This window comes from Leucopleurus acutus (assembly GCF_964270905.1).
Source record: "Leucopleurus acutus genome assembly, chromosome: 14".
Taxonomy (NCBI): Eukaryota; Metazoa; Chordata; class Mammalia; order Artiodactyla; family Delphinidae; genus Leucopleurus; species Leucopleurus acutus.
The window spans coordinates 36,579,034-36,604,210 of record NC_139156.1 but is presented as its reverse complement, the minus strand read 5'-3'; the positions used below and the strand labels follow the sequence as shown (position 1 = coordinate 36,604,210).

The 25,177-nt window shown below is 42.8% G+C and overlaps 1 protein-coding gene across 3 annotated transcripts in view; it reads right to left on the bottom strand.

The window, feature by feature from the left end:
• Positions 1-5,019, bottom strand: part of SLC16A12 (solute carrier family 16 member 12) — an 89,092-nt gene extending 84,073 nt beyond the window's left edge. For all 3 annotated transcript variants that reach the window (XM_082854676.1, XM_082854677.1, XM_082854678.1), the window contains exon 1: positions 4,703-5,019. The gene's annotated coding sequence lies outside the window, so the exon portion shown is untranslated. The remainder of the gene's footprint in view (positions 1-4,702) is intronic.
• Between the last annotated feature and the right edge of the window lie 20,158 nt (positions 5,020-25,177).

Genomic DNA, 25,177 nt, shown 5'->3' with positions numbered 1-25,177 from the left:
TCCTACAGCCACCAGCACAGGAAAAGAGGGGCACGGGACACAATCTTCGCACAAACCTGTAATAAGAAGTTCAAGAAATATTTATTAAGTAAATAATGAATGAGCACATTGATTAAATAATTAAGTAAAGGTACGTAACTTCCTACCTGGCTATAGAGCAATGCACCTCTTTCTTCAATGTGCAGTAAGGAAGGGGGATGAGAATCCGATGGGGCAGAGTGGTAGGCAAAGGAAGAAAATCAACTCCTCTGGGTGCCTAGCAGCTATCAGAAATCATGACTCTCCTCCACGTGTCTAACAGAGATCACTTTCAAATAGGACATTGTTAGATAATGACACTTCCTGATGTCCTCTGATGTAGAACAAATTAAAAACAGAGAGAAAAATCTTTGTACTCAAAACATCCCATTGTCTTCAAGTGTGGATTTGGTTTTTGTCAATTAAATTATTATACCACTTGAATGGGTTTTTAGATATCCTAGAAACTACTCATAAGAACATAGCTTCCAAATTGGCGATTTTTAAAAGCAAAGCCATGGGTTAGGTAAGGAATGCATAAACAACCCTCAAAGCGGCACTGAATACTTTTTTTTGGCCGTATACGACTGAAAAACTGCCAAGCTCATTTTGATAAGCCTTTGTTAAAAACAATAAACATGCCTGAGCTTGCAAACCATGCCGTTCTGAAGAAAAGGCAATTGAGAAAATTAGAAAATGCTTAAAACGGCGATGTCTGATTAAAAAGAAAAACCTCTGTGGTAACGGATTTACCAATAAGTCAGCACACTGTGTCTCCTATTAATATGGAGCAGGGGACAAAACGCAAAGTGAGACAAAATAAAAGCAGAACACCATCTTCATAAATAAATAAGAAGCTACATCTTAAAACTAATACAATTACAGTCTGCAACACTGACACAGGGGCACCAACACGACTGAGAAAACTAATCCTCGCATGCTTCATTAAGTTCAATGTCACCACAATGATGTCCTTGCATTAAAGGAAGTGTAATTTCAGGGACTCCGAATGAATATGCATACAATAACCAAGTGTGGGAATTTCTATTCACATAGAGTTTACGTATGTCAGTTCATAAAAGTTAAAGTCACTTTAACTGAATTTATTTTTGTTTTTCACTGATTATAAAATCAGCAGAATCACAGTATTGGAAGGAAGATAATTTGGAATATTTACATCCATTTCCCTACTTTAGGCAAAACTGAAATTCTCTCCTATCTGCCAAACAAAATCCTGGAATTCTAATGAATTAATTGTAACTTGAGGTCCACAGGATCAAAGTTCTCTGTTTCGTTCACTGACATACCTCAAGTGCCCAGAACAGCACTGGGCACATAGTAGGCACTCAATAAATACCTATTAAATGAAAGTAAACTGAAAGACATAAAAAATGTGCGATGTAATGCTAAAATGCTAATAAATAAGTCTGTTTAAAATTCCTTTCTCAGCTCTGTGATAGGTTATGGTGTTAATCATAACACACAAATTGTCCTCATATAAGCCACTTTTCTCAAGCCGGCTCCAAAGTCACAAATCACACTTTTAACTCTAACCAATCACCACCACAGGGAGGTAAGAATCAGAAAAGACTTCAAAGAGAGATGAGGGTAAATTTCATCCATATGTTTTGATTTTGATTACTTTTCTTCTCCTGGAAGTTCATCTGCGATGTATCTGCATATTCATCTTTGTATTATTATTTAAAGACATGTATTTAAGAATGTGTTATTTAAAATTAAGGGTTTGGGGGCTTCCCTGGTGGCGCAGTGGTTGAGAGTCTGCCTGCCGATGCAGGGGACACGGGTTCGTGCCCCGGTCCGGGAAGATCCCACATGCCGCAGAGCGGCTGGGCCCATGAGCTGTGGCCGCTGAGCCTGCGCATCTGGAGCCTGTGCTCCGCAACGGGAGAGGCCACAACAGTGAGAGGCCCACGTGGCCTTTTTTTTGTGGCCACAAAAAAAAAAAAATTAAGGGTTTGTATTTTTTAAAATTATACTACAAAGGTGGTTTGACTAAATCAACCTCTCATCTATTTCAGAATCCCACCAGTTTAAATAAATAAATAAATAATAAGAACAGGAAAATGACATGATTAGGTGATTCTAGTCATCATTTTTGCTCAAAATGCCTGGAAGCAATATGCTTTGAAAATTGAATGGCGTTGGAAGCAGAGGGCCTGGATTCTGGTGTTGGCTCCGTCACCAAAGAGCTTAACCAATCCTTGCTAACAGGAAACTGAGCTTCCCAGGCTGTAAGGTGAAGAGTTTGACAAGACGACCTCTAAAAACCTGTACAATTTCTAAGATCCTGTGATTATAAGTGACCAAATCCAGTCACTTAATTACTACTCCCTGGGAGGGTCAGACACCATTGGCTTAGTTTGACATGACATTTATACGGGGAGAGGGGAGCAAACTATGCAGGGGCAGTTGATTTTAAAAGCTAGTGATCTCGGGGGACTTCCCTGGTGGCATAGTGGTTAAGAATCTACCTGCCAATGCAGGGGACATGGGTTCAAGCCCTGGTCCAGTAAGATCCCACATGCTGCAGAGCAACAAAGCCCATGCACCACAACTACTGAGCCTGTGTGCCACAACTACTGAAGACCAAGCACCTAGAGCCCATGCTCCGCAACAAGAGAAGCCACTGCAAGAAGCCCACACACTGCAAAGAGTAGCCCCCGCTCACGCCAGCCAGCAATGAAGACCCAACACGGCCAAAAAAAAAAGCTAGTGATCTCCGATACCCTTGGACATAGTGTGTTTCTAAATTTGGAGGATCTGAAGACTTTCCTCCAGGGTTAATCTGACTGGGCCACCAGAGTGCCCAGCTCTCAGCAAAGAAAAGGTAAGATAAACTAATTAGAGTCCCTTCAAGAATGGAAGGATTGCACTACTGGGCATATACCCTGAGAAAACCGTAATTCAAAAAGAGTCATGTACCACAATGTTCATTGCAGCACTATTTACAATAGCCAGGACATGGAAGCAACCTAGGTGTCCATTGACAGATGAATGGATAAAGAAGATGTGGCACTTATATACAATGGAATATTACTCAGCCATAAAAAGAAACAAAATTGAGTTATTTGTAGTGAGGTGGACGGACCTAGAGACTGTCATACAGAGTGAAGTAAGTCAGAAAGAGAAAAACAAATACCGTATGCTAACACATATATATGGAATCTAAAAAAAAAAAATGGTCCTGAAGAACATAGGGGCAGGACAAGAATAAAGATGCAGACATAGAGAATGGACTTGAGGACACAGGGAGTGGGAAGGGTAAGCTGGGACAAAGTATGAGAGAGTGGCGTGGACATATATACACTACCAAGGGTAAAATAGATAGCTAGTGGGTAGCAGCCACATAGCACAGGGAGATCAGCTCCGTGCTTTGTGTCCACCTAGAGGCGTTGGGTAGGGAGACAAGAGAGAGGAGATATGGGGATGTATGTATATGTATAGCTGATTTGCTTTTTTTCTTTTTTTTCCCAAAATGCAGAGAAGATTTATTTCGTACAAGAGCATAAAAGACATAAATAGAAGACTATGTGTGTGTGTGTGCGTGTGTTTTCTGGAAGTGGGGGTCATGGATGTCAGGCCTGGAAATATGTGAGGTAGGAAGTGACGAGACAAGCCAGGCCCGTGAGATCAGGTGGGCAAGCCTAGCACCTGAGGTTTGAGCTAAAGAAGGTGGCCTAGTGATCAAGGGACACCCGTGGTGAGCCTGACCCCAGGGCAGTGGTCCTGGTTGTGATTCACCTTGTTATACAGCAGGAACTAACACACCATTGTAAAGCAATTATACTCCAATAAAGATGTTAAAAAAAAAAAGAATGTAAGGGTTGAACCAGTGCCCTGGCAGATCCCATCCAACTCAACACTAAAAAAACAAGAAAAAAAAAGTTACAAGAGATTCAGAATGCTGAGTTGTGAAAGCCGAAGGCTAACCAAAGAGCCCCAGGACTTACTGGAATCGTGCTTTTAAATTTTGCTTCAAACACCTTCCCCTGAATCTGCACTACAGGTATCACTGATTTTCTGTGAGGACAAGAAGCAACTAAGAAATTAAGTCAATTGAAGGTTGTGAGTACTATTACCTGAGGGTGAGGAGGGATTCAAAATAAAGAAATAAATAAGATACACTGGAAACAGAATCCAGAAGACAGGCGGTCTCTCTTGCACGAGAAGTCTGCATTTGGAAAACACACAGGATAGGGATCAAAGCCGCTCCCTTTCCAGCCACCTGCCCAGAAACTGCCCGAGCGCCTGCCCAGCACCGTCGGGGCAAGTGGGCACGTGTCCCTCCTCTAAACCAACGGGCGCTCCGAGGGACCGGGTTACGGTGGCGGGCTCCCCGCGCGCGTCTCACCAGGCGCTGGGGCGGCGGGGAGCCAAGGGAGAGCCCTCCGCCACCTCCGCCCAGCCCAGCCCTAGAGCCCGCCGCCGCGCCGCGAAGGATGCCCGGGTCACCTGAGCCACCGCGTCCTCAGCAAGGCCGAGCGGGAGATAGGACAGAAGGTGAGCCAGGTGGTTCCCGGGCCCGAGCGCTCGGTATCCCGGCGCCAGAGCGACCGGCGGGAGACTGCGCCCCGGCAGCCCGGCGGGCCAGCCTCCAGCCCTCCGCAGCCCGCCCAGACCCCCCCTCTCCGCCTGCCCCCGCCGGGCCCCGCTGCGTGCTCACCTCGCGTGGTCCTCTGCAGCCCGGACGGCCGCGCGCGCGAGGACATACCCCCGGGGCGCGCCCACCGTGCCGCGTCCCCGCGCGGTGGCCCCTTCCGGGGCCCCAGGCGCCGCGGTCAGCGCGTCCGAGGCGCGGGGAGCGGACTGGGCGGGGGCGCCGGCGGTGCGGGGGCGGGTACCCCGCGGGCAGCGCGAGCAGCGCGGGAGGCGGAGAGCGTGGCGGGGAAAATCCCCGCGCTCGGCCTCTGAAATGCACCAGCAAGTTCAGCGTCCCGAGCTCTGCCGTGCACTCTCTGGCCGGCGGGTGAATGGGATTTATCCCTGAGATCCGCTCTACGAGCCGCGGCTTGGCGAGGGGTGAGGGGCGCGCGGGAGGAGGGCCGCCTCGCGGTTATGTAATGGATCAGCCCTCAGTGACCCGAGCCAGCTCGCTCTGGGACGGCCCGACCCTCCCCGGCAACTGCAGTGCGTGCCCCTGACCTAGGCAAGCAGAGGGGGCCGGGTGTTCTCAGAAAGAACTTTCCCCTGCAGGCTCAAAGAGCAAGCTGTGGAAAAGGAATCCAAGGACTCTCTTGGGTGTATCCGGCAGGGATCTGGACTCTGCCACACAACCCATCCCACTTCACAGCACAGGGAACTGAGGCCCCAAAGTGTTTAAAACACTGTTTCTTATTGTTAGATGGACCTAGATTCAACTCTCCTGAAAACCTCATGACCTTAGCCAAGTTACTTAAATCTCCGAGCCTTTCTTCACATATAAAACGACGATAATAATAGTGTCCACTTCCTGTGCTTGCTGAAGAGGACAAAATGAATGAGGCACAGCAGTCCGGTACGTACGTAACACACGCCCAGTAAAAGTTACGGCTGCTCCTTGTGCTAAGGTTCGCCCGACTCTCCAAACGTCGCCCTAAAGTCGGCTGTCTCACTGGCCTAAGGAGCTGCCCGAGGGACCTTCCTGTAAATTATGCTCCCCGTCAGAAGCAAAGTCTCCGAACTGACTAGGTCTGATTCCAATTTCTTGGGTTCTACATCCTTGCTACTCAACAGCATCGTCATCTGGGACGTTGCTAGAGATGCAAAATCTCAGGCCCAACCCCAGAGCCGTTTAACGAGAATCCCTAGGTGATTTAGTCGGTTGTACTTCAAAGTTTCAAAGTGAGTAAGGCTTTTTAGAAAATTTGAGAAGGGGACTAGAAAGTTATGGCTCGGTGGCCACACAATACCTTAGGGTATTTTATAAATAGACTCCTAAAGACCTTCCTCATTTTACCCTCCCGCTATTTTGTCTCTTTACCCCCTCCCCAGTTTCCTGCTCTTTAACTACAAAATCTGGATTGAGCTCCTCTTTTCACCTGCAGAAAGCTCTGGGTTACATCTAAGTAATGATTAGTGAAGCTACCTCTAAAACACACAGAAGAATTAGCAAATACGAATTGTAAAAGAATTCATTAGCATTGAAAATGTACTTAAAATGTTGAAGCAGCTGTAAGTCCTGAGCTTTCATCTGTGAAGGTCTTTAGGTTAAAGACTTGAATACTTTTGCAGTTCAGAAAAATACTTCTCTTAGTTAAACATTGCTTTGGGTGGTCAAGAAGACCCAATTTCCACCTTAATGTAGGACAACCAGTTATTTCTTTTTTCTTCTTTTTTTTTCTTTTACATCTTTATTGGAGTATAATTGCTTTACAATGGTGTGTTAGTCCCTGCTTCATGACAAAGTGAATCAGCTATACATATACATACATCCCCATATCTCCTCCCTCTTGCATCTCCCTCCCACCCTCCCTATCCCACCCCTCTAGGTGGTCACAAAGCACAGAGCTGATCTCCCTGTGCTATGTGTCTGCTTCCCGTTAGCTATCTGTTCTACATTTGGTAGTGTATATATGTCCATGCCAATCTCTACTTCGTCCCAGCTTACCCTTCCCACTCCCTGTGTCCTCAAGTCCATTCTCTATGTCTGCATGTTTATTCCTGTCCTGCCCCTAGGTTCTTCATATCCTTTTTTTTTTTTAGATTCCATATATATGTGTTAGCATACAGTATTTGTTTTTCTCTTTCTGACTTACTTCACTCTGTATGACAGTCTCTAGGCCCATCCACCTCACTACAAATGACTCAATTTCGTTTCTTTTTATGGCTGAGTAATATTCCATTGTATATATGTGCCACATCTTCTTTATCCATCCATCTGTTGATGGACACTTACATTGCTTCCATGTCCTGGCTATTGTAAATAGAGCTGCAATGAACATTATGGTAGATGACAATTTTTGAATTATGGTTTTCTCAGGGAATATGCCCAGTAGTGGGATTGCTGGGTCATATGGTAATTCTATTTTTAGTTTTTTAAGGAACCTCCATACTGTTCTCCATAGTAGCTGTATCAATTTACATTCCCACCAACAGTGCCAGAGGGTTCCCTTTTCTCCACACCCTCTCCAGCATTTATTGTTTGTAGAATTTTTGATGATGGCCATTCTGACTGGTGTGAGGTGATACCTCATTGTAGTTTTGATTTGCAGTTCTCTAATGATTAGTGATGTTGAGCATCATTTCATGTGATGGTTGGTAATCTGTATGTCTTCTTTGAAGAAATGCCTGTTTAGATCTTCTGCCCATTTTTGGATTGGGTTGTTTGTTTTTTTGATATTGAGCTGCATGAGCTGCTTGTAAATTTTGGAGATTAATCCTTTGTCAGTTGCTTCATTTGCAAATATTTTCTCCCATTCTGAGGGTTGTCTTCTTGTCTTGTTTATGGTTTCCTTTGCTGTGCAAAAGCTTTTAAGTTTCATTAGGTCCCATTTGTTTATTTTTATTTCCATTTCTCTAGGAGGTGGGTCAAAAAGGATCTTGATGTGATTTATGTCATAGAGCATTCTGCCTATGTTTCCTCTAAGAGTTTTATCGTGTCTGGCTTTACATTTAGGTCTTTAATCCATTTTGAGTTTATTTTTGTGTATGGTGTTAGGGAGTGTTCTAATTTCATTCTTTTACATGTAGCTGTCCAGTTTTCCCAGCACCACTTATTGAAGAGGCTGTCTTTTCTCCATTGTATATTCTTGCCTCCTTTATCAAAAATAAGGTGACCATATGTGCGTGGGTTTACCTCTGGGCTTTCTATCTTGTTCCATTGATCTATATTTCTGTTTTTGTGCCAGTACCATACTGTCTTGATTACCATAGCTTTGTAGTATACTCTGAAGTCTGGAAGCCTGATTCCCCCAGCTCAGTTTTTCTTTCTCAGTATTGCTTTGGGTATTCGGGGTCTTTTGTGTTTCCATACAAATTGTGAAATTTTTTGTTCTACTTCTGTGAAAAATGCCAGTGGTGGGCTTCCCTGGTGGTGCAGTGGTTGAGAGTCCACCTGCCAACACAGGGGACACGGGTTTGTGCCCCAGTCCAGGAAGATCCCACATGCCGTGGAGCGGCTAGACCCGTGAGCCATGGCCACTGAGCCTGCACGTCCGGAGCCTGTGCTCCACAATGGGAGAGGCCACAACAGTGAGAGGCCCAAGTACCACAAAAAAAAAAAAAAAAAAGCCAGTGGTAGTTTGATAGGGATTGCATTGAATCTGTACATTGCTTTGGGTAGTGTAGTCATTTTCACAATGTTGATTGTTCCAATCCAAGAACATGGTATATCTCTCCATCTGTTTGTATCATCTTTAATTTCTTTCATCAGTGTCTTATAGTTTTCTGCATACAGGTCTTTTGTCTCCTTAGGTAGATTTATTGCTAGGTATTTTATTCTTTTTGTTGCAATGGTAAATGGGAGTGTTTCCTTAATTTGTCTTTCATATTTTTCATCATTAGTGTATAGAAATGCAAGAGATTTCTGTGCATTAATTTTGTATCCTACTACTTTACCAAATTCATTGATTAGCTCTAGTAGTTTTCTGGTAGCATCTTTAGGATTCTCTATGTATAGTATCTTGTCATCTGCAAACAGTGACAGCTTTATTTCTTCTTTTCTGATTTGGATTCCTTTTATTTCTTTTTCTTCTCTGATTGCTGTGGCAAAAACTTCCAAAACTATGTCGAATAATAGTGGTGAGAGTGAAGAAGACAGCAACCTTGTCACATTCCTGATCTTAGAGGAAATGGTTTCAGTTTTTCACCAGTGAGAATCATGTTGGCTGTGGGTGTGTCATAGATGGGCTTTATTATGTTGATGTAAGTTCCCTCTATGCCTACTTTGTGGAGGGTTTTTATCATAAATGGATGTTGAATTTTGTCAAAAACTTTTTCTGCATCTATTAAGATGATCATATGGTTTTCTCCTTCAATTTCTTAATATGGTTTATCATATTGATTGATTTGCATATATTGAAGAATCCTTGCATTCCTGGAATAAACCCCATTTCATCATGGTGTATGATCCTTTTAATGTGCTGTTGGATTCTGTTTGCTAGTATTTTGTTGAGGATTTTTGCATCTATGTTCATCAGTGATATTGGCCTGTAGTTTTCTTTCTTTCTAACATCTTTGTCTGATTTTGGTATCAAGGTGACGGTGGCCTCAAAGAATGAGTTTGGGAATGTTCCTCCCTCTATTATATTTTGAAAGAGTTAGAGAAGGATAGGTGTTAGCTCTTCTCTAAATGTTTGATAGAATTCGTCTGTGAAGCCATGTGGTCTTTTGTTTGTTGGAAGATTTTTAATCACAGTCTCAATTTCAGGGCTTGTGATTGGTCTGTTTATATTTTCTATTTCTTCCTGGCTCAGTCTCGGAAGGTTGTGCTTTTCTAAGAATTTGTCCATTTCTTCCAGGGTGTCCATTTTATTGGCATAGAGTTGCTTGTAGTAATCACTCATGATCCTTTGTATTTCTGCAGTGTCAGTCGTTACTTCTCCTTTTTCATTTCTAATTCTATTGATTTGAGTCTTTTCGCTTTTTTTCTTGATCAGTCTGGCTAAAGGTTTATCAATTTTGTTTATCTTTTCAAAGAACCCGCTTTTAGTTTTATTGATCTTTGCTGTTGTTTCCTTCATTTCTTTTTCATTTATTGCTGATCTGATCTTTATGATTTCTTTCCTTCTGCTAACTTTGGGGGTTTTTGTTCTTATTCCTCTAATTGCTTTAGGTGTAGGTTAGGTTGTTTATTTGAGATGTTTCTTGTTTCTTGAGTTAGGATTGTATGGCTATAAATTTCCCTCTTAGAACTGCTTTCGTTGCATCCCATGGGTTTTGGGTCATCATGTTTTCATTGTCATTTGTTTCTAGGTATTTTTTGATTTCCTCTTTGATTTCTTCAGTGATCTCTTGGTTATTAAGTAGTGTATTGTTTAACCTCCATGTGTTTGAATTTTTTACAGATTTTTTCCTGTAATTGATATCTAGTCTCATAGCATTGTGGTTGGAAAAGATACTTGATATGATTTCACTTTTCTTAAATTTACCAAGGCTTGATTTTGACCCAAGATCTGATCTATCCTGGAGAATGTCCCATGAGCAGTTGAGAAGAAAGTGTATTCTGTTGTTTTTGGATGGAATGTCCTATAAATATCAATTAAGTCCATCTTGTTTAATGTATCATTTAAAGCTTGTGTTTTCTTATTTATTTTCATTTTGGATGATCTGTCCATTGGTGAAAGTGGGGTGTTAAAGTCCCCTACTATGATTGTGTTACCATCGATTTCCCCTTTTATGGTTGTTAGAATTTGCCTTATGTATTGAGGTGCTCCTATCTTGGGTGCATAAATACTTACAATTGTTATATCTTCTTCTTGGATCGACCCCTTGATCACTATGTAGTGTCCTTCTTTGTCTCTTGTAATAGTCTTTATTTTAAAGTCTATTTTTTCTGATAAGAGAATTGCTACTGAAGCTTCCTTTTGATTTCCATTTACATGGATTATCTTTTTCCATCCCCTCACTTTCAGTCTGTATGTGTCCCTACGTCTGAAGTGGGTCTCTTGTAGACAGCAAATATATGAGTCTTGGTTTTGTATCCATTCAGCCAGTCTATGTCTTTTGGTTGAAACATTTAATCCATTTACATTTAAGGTAGTTATGGATATTTATGTTCCTATTACCATTTTCTTAATTGTTTTGGGTTTGTTATTGTAGTCCTTTTCTTTCTGTTGTGTTTCCTGCCTAGAGAAGTTCCTTTAGCATTTGTTGCAAAGCTGGTTTGGTGGTGCTGAATTCTCTTAGCTTCTGCTTGTCTGTAAAGGTTTTAATTTCTCCGTCGAATCTGAATGAGATCCTTCCTGAGTAGAGTAATCTTGGTTGTAGGTTTTTCCCCTTCATCATTTAAATATGTCCTGCCACTCCCTTCTGGCTTGCAGAGTTTCTGCTGAAAGATTAGCTGTTAACCGTATCGGGATTCCTTTGAATGTTATTTGTTGTTTTTCCCTTGCTGCTTTTAATATTTTTTCTTTGTATTTAATTTTTGATAGTTTCTTGGCATGTTTCTCCTTGTATTTATCCTGTATGGGACTCCGCACTTCCTGGACTTGATTGACTCTTTCCTTTCCCATATTAGGGAAGTTTTCAACTATAATGTCTTCAAATATTTTCTCAGTCCCTTTCTTTTTCTCTTCTTCCTCTAGGAACCCTATAATTCAAATGTTTGTGCGTTTAATGTTGTCCCAGAGGTCTCTGAGACTGTCCTCAATTCTTTTCATTCTTTTTTCTTTATTCTGCTCTGTGGTAGTTATTTCCACTATTTTATCTTCCAGGTCACTTATCCATTCTTCTGCCTCAGTTATTCTGCTTGATTCCTTCTAGAGAACTTTTAATTTCATTTAAAAGTGTTGTTCATTATTGTTTGCTCTTTAGTTCTTCTAGGTCCTTGTTAAACATTTCTTGTATTTTCTCCATTCTATTTCCAAGATTTTGGATCATGTTTACTATCATTACTCTGAATTCTTTTTCAGGTAGACTGCCTCTTTCCTCTTCATTTTTTAGGTCTGGTGGGTTTTTGTCTTGCTCCTTCATCTGCTGTGTGTTTTTCTGTCTTCTCATTTTGCTTATCTTACTGTGTTTGGGGTCTCCTTTTCGCAGGTTGCAGGTTCGTAGCTCCCATTGTTTTTGGTGTCTGCCCCCAGTAGCTAAGGTTGGTTCAGTGGGTTGTGTAGGCTTTCTGGTGGAGGGGACTGGTGCCTGTGGTCTGGTGGATGAGGCTGGATCTTGTCTTTCTGGTGGGCAGGACCATGTCCAGTGGTGTGTTTTGGGGTGTCTGTGACCTTATTATGATTTTAGGCAGCCTCTCTGCTAATGGGTGTGATTGTGTTCCTGTCTTGCTAGTTGTTTGGCATAGGGTGTCCAGCACTGTACCTTGATGGTCGTTGAGTGGAGCTGGGTCTTAGTGTTGAGATGGAGGTCTCTGGGAGAGCTTTTGCCGTTTGATACTATGTGGAGCTAGGAGGTCTCTGTTGGACCAGTGTCCTGAACTCGGCTCTCCCGCCTCAGAGGCACAGGCCTGACACCTGGCTGGAGCACAAAGACCCTGTCAGCCACACGGCTCAGAAGAAAAGGGAGAAAAAAATAAGTTAATTAATTAAATTAAATTAAATTAAAAGTTATTAAAATAAAAAATTATTAAATATAAAAAATTAAAAAGTAATTAAGAAAAAGGAAAAAAAAAGAAAGAAACAAAGAAGAGAGCAACCAAACCAAAAAACAAATCCACCAATGATAACAAGTGCTGAAAACTATACTAAAAGAACAACAACAAAAAAAAAAACGGACAGATAGAACCCTACGACAAATGGTAGAAGCAAAGCTATACAGACAAAATCACACTAAGAATCATACACATACACACTCACAAAAAAGAGAAAAAGGAAAAATATATCTATATCTATATATATATAAAAAAAGAAGAGAGCAACCAAATCAATAAACAAATCTACCAATGATAATAAACTTTAAATACCAAACTAAGATAAACGTAAAATCAGAAACAAATTAGGTGCAGAAAGCAAACCCCAAGTCCACAGTTGCTCCCAAAGTCCACTGCCTCAATTTTGGGATGATTCGTTGTCCAGGTATTCCAGAGATGCAGGGCACATCAAATTGATTGTGGAGACTTAACCTGCTGCTCCTGAGGCTGCTGGGAGAAATTTCCCTTTCTCTTCTTTGTTCGCACAGCTCCTGGGGTTCAGCTTTGGATGTGGACCCGCCTCTGCATGTAGGTCGCCTGCGGGCATCTGTTCTTCGCTCAGACAGGATGGGGTTAAAGGGGCGGCTGATTCGGGGGCTCTGGCTCACTCAGGCCCGGGGGAGGGAGAGGTACGGATGCGGGGTGAGCTTGCGGCGGCAGAGGCCGGCGTGACGTTGCACCAGCCTGAGGCCTGCCGAGTGTTCTCCCCGGGGAAATTGTCCCTGGATCACGGGACGCTGGCAGTGGCGGGCTGCACAGGCTCCCAGGAGGGGAGGTGTGGATAGTGACCTGTGCTCGCACACAGGCTTCTTGGTGGCGGCAGCAGCAGCCTTGGCGTCTCATGCCCGTCTCTGGGGTCCACGCTGATAGCCGCGGCTTGCACCCGTCTCTGGAGCTCCTTTAGGTGGTGTTCTGAATCCCCTCTCCTCGTGCACCCCGAAACAATGGTCTCTTGCCTCTTAGGCAGGTCCAGACTTTTTCCCGGACTCCCTCCCGTCTAGCTGTGGTGCACTAGCCCCGTTCAGGCTGGGTTCACGCAGCCAACCATAGTCCTCTCACTGGGGTCTGACCTCCGAAGCCCGAGCCTCAGCTCCAGCCCCCGCCCGTCCCGTTGGGTGAGCAGACAAGCCTCTCAGGCTGGTGAGTGCTGGTCGGCACCGATCCTCTGGGTGGGAATCTCTCTGCTTTGCCCTCTGCACCCTTGTTGCTGCGCTCTCCTCCGTGGCTCTGAAGCTTCTCCCCCTGCCACCCCCTGTCCCCGTCAGTGAAGAGGCTTCCTAGTGTGTGGAAACCTTTCCTCCTTCACAGCTCCCTCCCACTGGTGCAGGTCCCACCCCTATTCTTTTGTCTCTGTTTTTTCTTTTTTCTTTTGCCCTACCCAGGTACGTGGGGAGTTTCTTGCCTTTTGGGAAGTCTGAGGTCTTCTGCCAGCGTTCAGTAGGTGTTCTGTAGGAGTTGTTCCACATGTAGATGTATTTCTGATGTATTTGTAAGGAGGAAGGTGATCTCCACGTCTTACTCCTCTGCCATCTTGAAGGTCTCTCTTCCAACCAGTTATTTTTTAAAGTTTTGAAGAAGAGAAAGAAAACCTCACAGGCTTTCTTCCATCTAAGTCACCAGTTATAGAGACTCTAGCAAAGCACAGAGCAATTCTTTTGTTTATGTCATTAAATGCTGTGTGTGTGCGTGTGCGTGTGCATGTGTGTGTGCGTGTGTGTGTGTGTGTGTGTGTGTTTGTTCAGGTTTAGCTCGGCTGATTCTATCTCTGGCAGAATGATTTTCATCTTTTGAGAGCTGAGAAACTGTGGATCGTTGATGCTGCTGCTGATAGAGAAGGTCACTCCCATCTGCTTCCCCCTTTGGGGCTCCCACAACCCAAGGCTGTTGAACAAGCTGGTGCCACGGGGTGGGCAGCGTGGAGGTGAAGCAGGAGAAGGCGGAATGAGGAATCGCCTTTCTCTAAGCCTGGAGGGTTGGAGGAGCTGGGAACGGGAGAAGAAACCCCTTTGCTTGCCTTGGAATCCAACCAGGGAGGAAGGGGGAAATGCAGCATTTCTCCTAAACAGTGCTATCCAATAGAATTTTCTGCAATGTTGGAGTTGTTCTATATTGGCACAGTCCAAAACTACTATGAAATGTGGCTATTTACATTTAAATTTTAATTAAAATTCAGGTTTTTTGTGTGTTTGTTTCTTAGTGCGAGTCTGTCGCAGTAATCACATTTCAAGTGGTCTACATTGATGTGCAGCTCGTAGCTGCCATACTGGACAGCATATAAAACATTCCCTTCATCACAGGAAGTTCTATTGGACAGCGGTGGCTAGAGGCCAGGATTTGGGCGAGGAGGTGAGCTTTTCAGCTTTTCCTAATTCTACTCAGAACCTCATCTGTCCTAAGGGAAGTGGAGGAATTGATGATTAAACCTAAGCTGTTGAGTCCTTTTGTGAGGGTCAAAATGGGATAGTCCATAGAATGTGCTGGATGCCATGCCCTGCACATAGTAAATGTGCAAGAAGTCGTAACCAGTATTAGTATTAATACTAATTTTACATTTTTAAAAGTTGGGGGGGACATGGTACTACAGTTGGATCATTATTAGTTAAATAACCTTTTGCTAATGTGGTCAGCTACTCTGGTACCTCAACTACCATTTATGGCTGTGCTCCAACCCCCTCCCCTAGCTTCTTCCTTCCCTCTCTGAGTTGGACACTACCTGTACTGTTCTGGCCTAGAGACACAGCATACCTAGTCAAATCCCTACCATTTGTAACCAATAAATAACAAGGGTGTGAACTAAAATCACACTGCGCCATGGTTCAGGGGAATCAATTTTCAGATGAGATTCTCGGAAGCATAACACCTTAGGGTACATCCATTATAGAAGGAATTGTTTGTTCCTGTTACTTGGTCAAACAAGGATGTGTGGACTCAGCAGAGAGAAACGAGAACATTGGCTCCAGATAAGTGATATTTGGGGCGTCCACGTCAGACTGGAAGCTACCAGAAGGTTGGGGGTAGGGGATGGAAATGTGAAGCTTTTGCCTAAATAGAATTTGAAAGTTTATTTCCATGGCTAATAAAGATTCTAAGGATAACTACAAACAGCATAAAAAAGATGCAAGTATATTATTGCTGTCAGTTATACAAATGAGGGCAATACATGGAATGGGAAATTGTGATTCTTCCCAGGACACCAAGAAACAGACTTCTGAATAAGCTTTTCTCAATTTCCTGTTCTTCTGACTTCTTTAACAAGATCCATCCTATGGGCACCTTTCAGATTCCACTTTCTTTATTGTCTTCCTTGGTCCCTCTTTCATCACTTCTTTTCTTATGAAGGTTTTCTTAGAATTTAGCCCCTATTTCTCTGCTTTCCCTTCTTTGCCCAAATCCCGATCCCCCTCTTGTCATGACTGTGGCTAACATCTGCCTGTCAGAAGCAGTGCATTTCCAATTCTGACCTCTCTCTGAACTCCATTTATCACCAGACCCCCAGCGGATATTGTCCCTTAAATCCTTCCCACCCCATCACTTCGAATGTTAACCTATCAGGAACTTGCTAGCTGGGTGACCTTGGATAAGTTACATAACAACTCAAAACTTCAGTTTCTTCACTTATGAAACAAGCAAAATAACAACACCATCCTTCCAGGGCTATTGTGAAGGTTAAATGAGACGTATATGTGTGAAGTGCCTAGCACAGTAGCTCACGCACAGTTAAGTACTTAATGAGTGTTAGCAGAATGATTCACAATAGCCAAGACATGGAAACAACCTACGTGTCTGTTGACCGCTGAATCGATAAAGAAGATGTGATCTATATATATACATATATATATGTGTGTATATGTATATATATATACACACAATGGAATATTATTCAGTCATAAAACAAGAAGATGCTGCCATTTGTGACAACATGGATGAACCTGGAGGACATAATGCTATGTGAATAAGCCAGACACAGAAAAACAAATACTGTATGATCTCACTTATATGTGGAATCTAAAAAATTTAAATTCACAGAAGCAGAGAATAGAACAGTTGTTGCCAGGGCCTGGGTATTGTGGGAAATGGGGTCAAAGGATATAAACTTTTACTTATAAGATGCATAAATTCTGGGGATCTAATGTACAGCATGGTGACTATAGTTAATAATACGGTATTGTATACTGAAATTTTCAAAGTAAGTAGACTTAAGTGTTCTCACCACACACACAAAAAAGGTAACTCTATTAGGTGATGGGTGTTTCAATTAGCTTGGTTGTGGTAATCATTTCGCAATGTATACATATATCAAATCATCACACTGTACACTTTAAGTATGTTGAATTTTTATTTGTCACTTATGCCTCAGTAAAGTTGAGGGGAAAATTAAAAATAAGATAAGTGGTAGCTGAAAATACAGCAAATACAAATACTCTTCCCTTGACCCCGTAGAATGTAAGCTATTTGATGGCAGAAAACTTCTCAGTCTCATTTACTGTTCCCCCAATGCTGACAGAGTAGGAACTTCAATAAATCTTTGTGGAATGAGTGAATGTTAGCTACTCATCACCTTTGTTGTCACCTCTGTGATCCTTCCTCTTATAGATTCATTTGATTAGGATTTATGACATTTATTCTGAGCTAAGTCAGCAACCGTGGGCAGGACCAAGGTAGCCCCACACTATGACTTTCTTCCTAGTTCAGGGCTGCTGTGCAGTTTGAGAGTTCTCTGACCCAGCTAGGACTCCTTCCGAGAACACATCAGGGATAAGAAAGTTTACGTGGAGAATGGGAAAGATAGAGAAACTGCTGGTTTTATCACCCAACCAGATGGGGAGTACGACCCCAAAAGCGATGAGAAAGTCCCCACGGTCTGCCCCACAGACTTTGTGACCTGCCCTCTCTTGCTCCCATAGGATCAGCTCAAAGGTCCTACTGATTTTAATAACATTGAACTTTGTTTCCCAGTTAATTTCTTCAAAATCTTTCAAATGACTGCTCAAACTTTTATGTCATTTTTTCCCGAATTATGCATTTGGGTTTAGCGTTTGGTTTCTCCAAATCAAATTTAAATAAAATTAACTAATTTTCATCATGTTAAGAGATGATGTACACCTCTTTCCCTTCTCTAAACAGCTGTTGGGAGAGCTGTGAGGAATTTAATGACTTCCTATAATGTCCCAGGCCCTGTGTATAGATTTCCTTTGAGTCTCACAGGACCTAATTTCCAATTGAGGGAAAGTGGCTCAGAGTGGTTAAATAAATTGCCCAATATTATGCAACTAGAAAACTGTGCTGGTATATGAAATCAGGTGTGTCTACTCTGGGATAGGTTGATTGCAAGAACAACTGGGGTTCTCCATCCCTGTTTCCATATCCTTTGCAATGTGAATTAGCTCTGCCCATCGGGAAGTGGGGCCTGTTTCCCCACCCCTTGAATCAGTGGGGAAGAGGAACAGTGGTGGGCCAGTGCTGAGTCTAGATATTAGGCCACCACTGGCTCCACTGGCTCTCTCTCAGTACCCTGCATCACCATGAGAATGAGCCTGAGCTAGCCTGCTGGAAGATGAGCGAACACATGGGGCCAAGCTCAGTCAGCTCAGTCACCCCAGCCAAGGCCCCAGACACCAGGAGAGCCAGACCAACATTAGCAGAGCCGCCTGCTACCCCCATGGCAGGCTTCAGGGGCATGAGTGAGCCCACCTAGACTAGCTCAGATCAGCAGAACTACCCAGCCAACCTACACGCTCATGCACAAAAATAAAGGTTTCTTGTTGTAGCCACTGCAAGGTTGTTGTGTTTGTCATGCAGCGTTATTTAGCCAAGAGACGACTACTATAAGTTCAGTGTCTGCAGATCTTGTATTTACTTTAGAAGAGTATAAGAGAAAAGGTTTTGCAAACACATCTATCAGAAGTCTTTTCTGCCCAGTTTTTATTGTGCTTTTCAATGACTTAAGGGAAAAAAAAAAGTGTTGTGAACAATATATTAGAAGAGAAAATAACTTATTTGTGTTTAATGGGCCAACTTAATGAGCGACTGAATTGCAAACTGAACTACAGTGTGTATCTCTCCATCTCTATCATGAGACAAATCCAACTGAAACAAATCAACCAGTATTTTTGAGTGTCTAGCCTGGGTGCAGTACAGTAGTATTTAAGACAGCGTTCCTGTCTTCAAGGAATTTACAAACTAGTTGAAGTAACCATGCAAATGAGAGAAGTTGAATAACAATAAAGGCTTTCAAAAACACCGTCACCACAATCTAACGTTTCAAAAAGAAAAGGTGCACGATCATTTTGATAAAGGAAGTCAACACCTGCTAGAATTCAGAGGAGAAGCTAAATGCTTGGGACAGATGTTGCTTAAGGAAAAGGCTGACTTTACAGGTGAGCCTGGAACTCCTTGGAGCATGTCAACAAGCAGATAAGAAGGCTCTCATGGGAGGTGAAACTGCAGGTAATAATATTAGCAGTGGGAAAGTGCAAGGTGTATTTGGTGGTGAGTAAATAAGTCATTTTGATGAGAACAGGGAAAATCAATAGGACAAAGTGACTGATTAGATAGGGAGTGAAAGAGACACGAGAAGCATGTGTGTCTCCAGCCGGGAGGATGGTGATCATTAACAGAGAGAGGAGTTAAGAGGTAGCAGTCGGTGAACTATTCAATATATGACACGTGGGGCTTGAGATGGGAGTGAAATACCCAGCAGACTGTTGGAAATTTAGGTCAGGGGCCAAGGGAAAAGGTCAAAGTTAGAGATAAGGCTCGAAAATCTTCAGAGCAAGAGAGCTGAGATGAAACCAGAGCAGAAGGACAAGGCCTGGACCTCGGGGAATGCTCGCAATGTCTAGTGGGGGAGATAGGAAAGATGCACAGCTGCCTGCTAAGCGGGATGGAGCGAGTGCCTCATGAGTCGCCTAAGTGTGACAACCATTCAGAGGCAGGAGAGAGGTGTACACCAGCAGAGCTGAAACATTCTCTTTCAAGAGAAGAATGAGTGATGATGAGCAGGACCTGCTCACAGCAGGACCAGACGCTTCTGTAAGTCATTTGAAGGGATGCATGGTTCCAGCTAGACGGCTCATCTGCTAACATCAGAAACACAGGGAAGGCTGATTAGACTTTATTTGCAAAAAAAAAAAATCAGCCAGCTTTGTTTGGGGCTGACTTACCCTCTTTGACTCTCTGTGTTGATCTTGTTAATGGATTAATTAGCAAGTTTCTGCTTCACCTTTATTCATTTTTGATTAATTCAGAAAGTGCAAATTGAAGCAAGTATTTGATGAGGATAAAGCCAATCCAAATAAATAAGGCATCAAGGTAAAAGAACAATGGCCAAATGCCCTTTTAGTTTCTGTGCTAAAGTATATCTTAATTGTTACACAAATTAACACATACTGGGTACTATTGTATCAGTCTTTTTCAGCAGAGACACATTTATACATTCATATGAATTAGTTCTCGTGATTATAGTCAATGACACGATAGCATCATTAAGTGAAGAAAATACAATTCCTCCCAACCACTGGAAGAACCACTCAATGAGTTTCTAGCAATATAAATAATAGCCATTGGTTCTATTTTATTTCAGTAGAATGTGAAGAGTGGAAAAACACGAAGTAATAAAAAAGGCTACCTTGGTTTTTATACATTTATAAAAAGGGGCCATAAGTCTGCCAGCAAACGGCTTGCCAGTTGCTTTAAGTGTTTCCAACCAATCTGAAGGTTAGTTGAAAGCAGTGTATCTTGTAAGCAGACACATCAACGTTAACCTTCTGGTCTATATCTGCTCCAAGTGCTCTGTTCCAGAAACACTACATGTAGGAACCGGTATGTTAATATGCTTTCCAAACGGCTCAGCACCCTAAAATTTAAGAATCATGACCTAGGTATCCTAGGGAGACCCAAGGATAGTTGGGAAGGTGCCCCAGTGGACAGGACCCAGACCTCCCCTTTTCCTTTTCTCTTTCTTTAAGCAGAGCAGTTCTCCTCTATGACTTTATTGTGTTGGGTTTCCAATCCATTCCATTCATCAAGCCAGAAATCTAAGAGTCGTCCCTTACCTCCCACATCAATCCATCTGCAAGTCCTGTCAATGAACTCATCAAAATCTAGCTCAAAATCTGCCTCACTTTTCTCCATCTGCATTGCCAACACCCTAATTCTGCTTGCCGCCTTCTCTTGCCTACTCCTGTCATAGCATCCTAACCCACCTACTTGTTTTTGCTCTAAGCCTCTGCCAGTCCATTCTCATGAGACCACCAAGAATTTTTTTCTCAAAACTTAAATTAGATCACATTGCCTCACAGCTTATAACATTTCTATGGCTCCCAAAGCACCAATCTGGGCTCCTCTGACCATGGCCCATAAGTGTGTCATGCCCCTGCCCATCCCTGCATCATCTTGTGCCACATTCCCCATGTCTATTTTTTTTCTTAGCATCAAGCCAAGGACGTAGAGTCTTTACATCTGTTCTTCCTCCTGCCTGGAAAGCTCTTCATCTTTTTTTTTTTTTTTTTTATTGCAAAGACCTCAACTTAAATATCACCTCCCCAGAGGTCTTCTAAGACCATTCTACTTAAACTCAATCTCTCTCCTCCATTATTCTCCATCTTAGCACTTTCTTTCTCCTTCATAATTTTTATGTCAACTTGAGTTTTTGTTGCTGTTTGCTTTCATTTTGTTTGGCCCTAAACTAAAAGCTCAATGAGAATAGGAACCATGCCCATCGTGTTCACCACTGTGCCTCTGGTACCTAGCGTGGTGCTTGGCATATATCAGGAACTCAGTTATTGGATGAATGAATGGTTAAAAGGAGTCGAAGTTTTCAAGGTGTGGAGTCCCTGAGATAGACAAGTTAGACATTTTGGTTGGGTGAGAGTGTGCATTTAGAAATTAAATTCCGTTCCAGAGTTATACTGGTGACCGGTGATCTGAAATTCTCAAGCCCATGCTCTTCCAGCCTAGTGGAACTACCTCACATTATTGTTGGGAGACTTCTATGAAGCTAAAAGGTTATGTTGCCCCTTATGAAGAGAGATGTATTCCTGTTTATCTGTAAGTACAAATTTATCACAATAAGAATTTGAGCTCTTTGGGGGAGAATGCCAATTGATTATACAGCATGCATTATTAATACTTGTTATGGTTATATTAAAACTCATATGGGGGCTTCCCTGGTGACGCAGTTGTTGGGAGTCTGCCTGCCAATGTGGGGGACACGGGTTCCCACCCCGATCCGCGAGGATCCCATATGCTGCGGAGCGGCTGGGCCCATGAGCCATGGCCGCTGAGCCTGCGCGTCCGGAGCCTGTGCTCTGCAACGGGAGAGGCCACAGCGGTGAGAGGCCCGCTTACCGCAAAAAACAAACAAACAAAAACTCATATGAATCTCATGTAATCTCATTTTAAAAGTATAGGCTTTTGGCCAAGAACATTATGACTATCTAGTTCGGCGTTAGCATCATCTGGAGAGGGTCTAAGGCGGGATTATTGAAGTAGATGTGACTGCTTGCTAACGGCACATTGTATTTCCCATCACTGACGGAGGGGAACGTGGAAGAGGAGGGGCTGGTATCGTGCTGGGAGGCGTGGAATGGATGAAGATGCTGAGAACTAGCTCTAAGCTCCCTTCCAATTGCTTCTGATTCTTCAATTCCAGCTGAGCCAATTCAGCCTAACTAAACAGTTATTGAGGACCTTCTGAGTGCCAGGAACTGAGCTGGCAGCATGACCGTGAACGATATAGACATCCACTCTGCCCTAACAGAATCTGGAGACGGTCAGTGAGAGGTGAACACGACTTGGTAACACCAGGTGGTGACATCAGTCAGCACTTGGCTGTCCTCTTGGAATGTCAGTTTGGCACAGAATTAGCCACGTGTAGTGAACAATAAAAAATAGCACTTTTGGGCTTCCCTGGTGGCGCAGTGGTTGAGAGTCCGCCTGCCGATGCAGGGGACACGGGTTCGTGCCCCGGTCTGGGAAGATCCCACATGCCGCGGAGCGGCTGGGCCCGTGAGCCATGGCCGCTGAGCCTGCGCGTCTGGAGTCTGTGCTTCGCAACGGGAGAGACCACAACAGTGAGAGGCCCGCGTACCGCAAAAAAAAAAAAACCCAAAACTTTCTTAAATGGTATAAAATATTTCTAGCCCCCATATAAAAAAAATGACCACTGGACATGTTGGAAATGGCCCCAGAATTTGAAGTCCCAACTGGCTTCACTTAAATATTCCTTCATCCCCTCATTTGTTTGAGCTCTTTAGCAATACCTACATGTTTATTGTATTTCCTGTGTGATATTGAGCCATTTTTTTCTTAATTTAATAGTAAACTCCATATGCACTTCTCTTATTAGATTTATGAAATAATGGAATGTCTGACTTGTGCAGAATTTCTTGATATGTAAGCCTGCAGCTGTTTTCCAATACCCTGTTGTGTTCATAGTTACTTACTCAAATTTGATAGAACGATCACGGTGCTGATTTGTAACTCAGGGCAGCCAGAGCATCTTTTATTTTCTCATTAGCCCCTCTGCAATAATCATCATTTTCCACATTAGGTACTACATTCATTGTTAGTATAAATCATACTCTTCTGAATTGTCTCAACACCAACATTGACAAGTAGCTGGCTCATTTCGCACCTACTTTTTATTTAAGTTGACAATAGTTGTCTCACTAGTTGTAAGACATTTCCTCCACTTTTTTCAGCTATTTTATGACTTAGAGGAAAAAATACAGATTATGTGATGATGTTGGGCAAGTCATTAACTTCTCTGGGCCTGTTATTTAATCTGTAGAATTAGAGGATTTAATTAGGTTAGAGGTTAAGCTACTGGACAAATGAGGCAAAGTTAGCTCTCAGATGAGCTTGGAATGGCCTTCACAGCATTGAGATAATTCATTGGCAGCGCTCTAAAACTGGGAGATTCCCCATGAAACTCCAGATTTCTGGCTTCTCTTTGAAAGATCAACATTGAATTCCCTTGACAAATCTGGCCCCAGAGACTCCTTGCCTCCATCTTACATCCACTAGTGACAGGGGAGGAAGACACAGCTAGCACCTCGCATCTCTCTTCTGATAGCACCTGAAGATGGTTACACTGCATGCCCTGTTCCTGCTGAATGCTAACAGGAGACTTAGAAAAACCAGACTCAGAAAGGGAAGCTCTCTTAATGGCCTAGAAAATTCCTTGAGGAAGGAGAAAAACAGCGACCTCACCTATACTGTAGCCTTTGGCCGCTGTTCATGTTGTGGTCCTGCATTGCTCAATATTTATCATGGTTTGGGTTAATACGTTTGTTTAAAAAAATTGGGGGGGAGGGGTGGGGTGGAGGACAAGGTGATTTATCTTGACTCCTTGCCCTTCCTGGTTCTGTGAATCCACCTCCCTTAAAACAGTTCTTTCTGTTTGGTAACTTTAGGAGAAGGTGTGTGTGTGTTGAGGGGAGCAGGTCTTGTTTTGGGTTTAAAAAAAAAAAGAAGAGAGAAGAATATTCTAGCCTGAGCTTATTGGGAGAGAGTGGTCTTTAAATTAGACACCTGCTCTTCACTTAATTGCAGGCCCCAACTGGCCCATTTTATTTATCTGTCTGGCCCCTCTAGGCATCTGAGTTTCCACTAGGTAATCTCTAAATCCCCTTCCATCTTAACAAACCTAAACGTTTTAAAGATATTCTTTCAAAGGGGCCGAGCCTCTGCAGGCAGGTATATCCCTCCCTCCCTCTCCTGACAGAATATCACCAGTCTAAACACAAAGATACAACCCTTGTCTGGGTTCCATTAAATCCCCAGAAGAATCCCTAGCACATAGAAGGCACTTAGTAAATATTTGTGGAATGAAGTATTCGGGGTTAGCAATTACCTTTGGAAAGGATCTATGGTGATTAACAGAGCAAATTAGTGTTTAAGAGAGCCCAGACAATCACCTTAATGATAATGTCATTATATTTTATGTTACCCAGTAGAGAGGGATAGCCAGCCTAAAATGCTTTGGTTTAAGTATTTTGTTGTTTTTTAAACTCCCTATTAACATGTCCTGGGTATAAATACAGTCAGGCTTTTAGATTTCAATTTTATTTCTACAGAAGGGTAGGTATATATTCCAGGCAGTAGTGAAGGAAAACAGCAAGCCTGAGTCTTAAAGGAATAAGGATTTGCCTCCTTAACTAAGATAGGCTTAAAAAAAAGCACTTCATGAAAATCAGGTGTCTGAACGGAGCCAGGGCAGGGATAGGTGGCAGAACGCTGCCCCCTTGTGTTTAGTATTAGAACTTACAACCTAAGTGCCCACACAGAGACGGAGAACAAACTAGTGGTTACCAGAGAGGAGAGGGAAGGGGGACGAGCAAGATAGGGGTAGAAGGTTAAGAGATACAAACCTCAATGTACAAAATAAATAAGCAACAAGGATATATTGTACAGCACAGGGAAATATAGCCATTATTTTGTAATAATTTTAAGTGGAGTATAGTCTATAGAAATACTGAATCACTATGTTGACCACCTGAAACTAATACTGTAAATCAGCTGTACGTCAATTAAATTAATTAATTAACTATAAGTTCAATCTGGAAAGCTAAAAGAAAAGAATGCTGCAGTATTTGGAAAAGTACACGTAAATAATCTTCTCAGAGGAAGAGATTGAGAAAACTGCCTCATTTGACTTCAGTATAAACTAGCAATACTAACAAAACAGCCGGCAGCGCTGGATGGAGAGCAAAGATTTTAGACACTTAAGATTACTTTAAAAACCCACCAGCAAATACATATTGAACATCTAGATGGAAGTCATTGGAATGGAGGTGGTGTATAAGATCATGGAGCTCCAAGAAGAATTCCACGCCCCTAAATTTGCATGGTTCTTTG